The following is a 421-nucleotide window of genomic DNA, read 5'->3' as shown; positions in this document are numbered from 1 at the left end:
ACCAAGGGGCTGCGTGTCCCCCCGCCCCCGCCCCAGGCCACCCAGGAAGGAGACAGTGCTCCCCGCAGGCCTGGGGACCTCTGCCTAGACAGAGGAGGAGGGAGCGCTGGGATCCGGTTTGGGGCACAGTGCTCCGTCTCTCTGGATACGGTAGGCCATGGAGGTACAAGGAAAATGGCGGTCCCAGCCTCCGAGATTGCTTGCACCACAGATCTAGGGAGTCTGAGCACTGTGCCCCAAACTCCCTCCTCTGTCTGGCCTGCGGGAAGCTCTGTACCTCTGCCCTGGTACTCTTCTGCTTCCCGCCCTGCCCAGACACTTGAGCCACTCCGGGACAGTGGCAGAGAGGCCTGAGCCCCACCACCCTCCACAGTTCTAGAAAAGTGATCGGGGCGCTCTGGACTTGCCAAGAGACCGGTCT

Source organism: Carlito syrichta, unplaced genomic scaffold (genome assembly GCF_000164805.1).
Source record: "Carlito syrichta isolate Samal-C Ts95f unplaced genomic scaffold, Tarsius_syrichta-2.0.1 Scaffold309114, whole genome shotgun sequence".
NCBI lineage: Eukaryota > Metazoa > Chordata > Mammalia > Primates > Tarsiidae > Carlito > Carlito syrichta.
Note: the sequence above shows the minus strand (reverse complement) of the source record.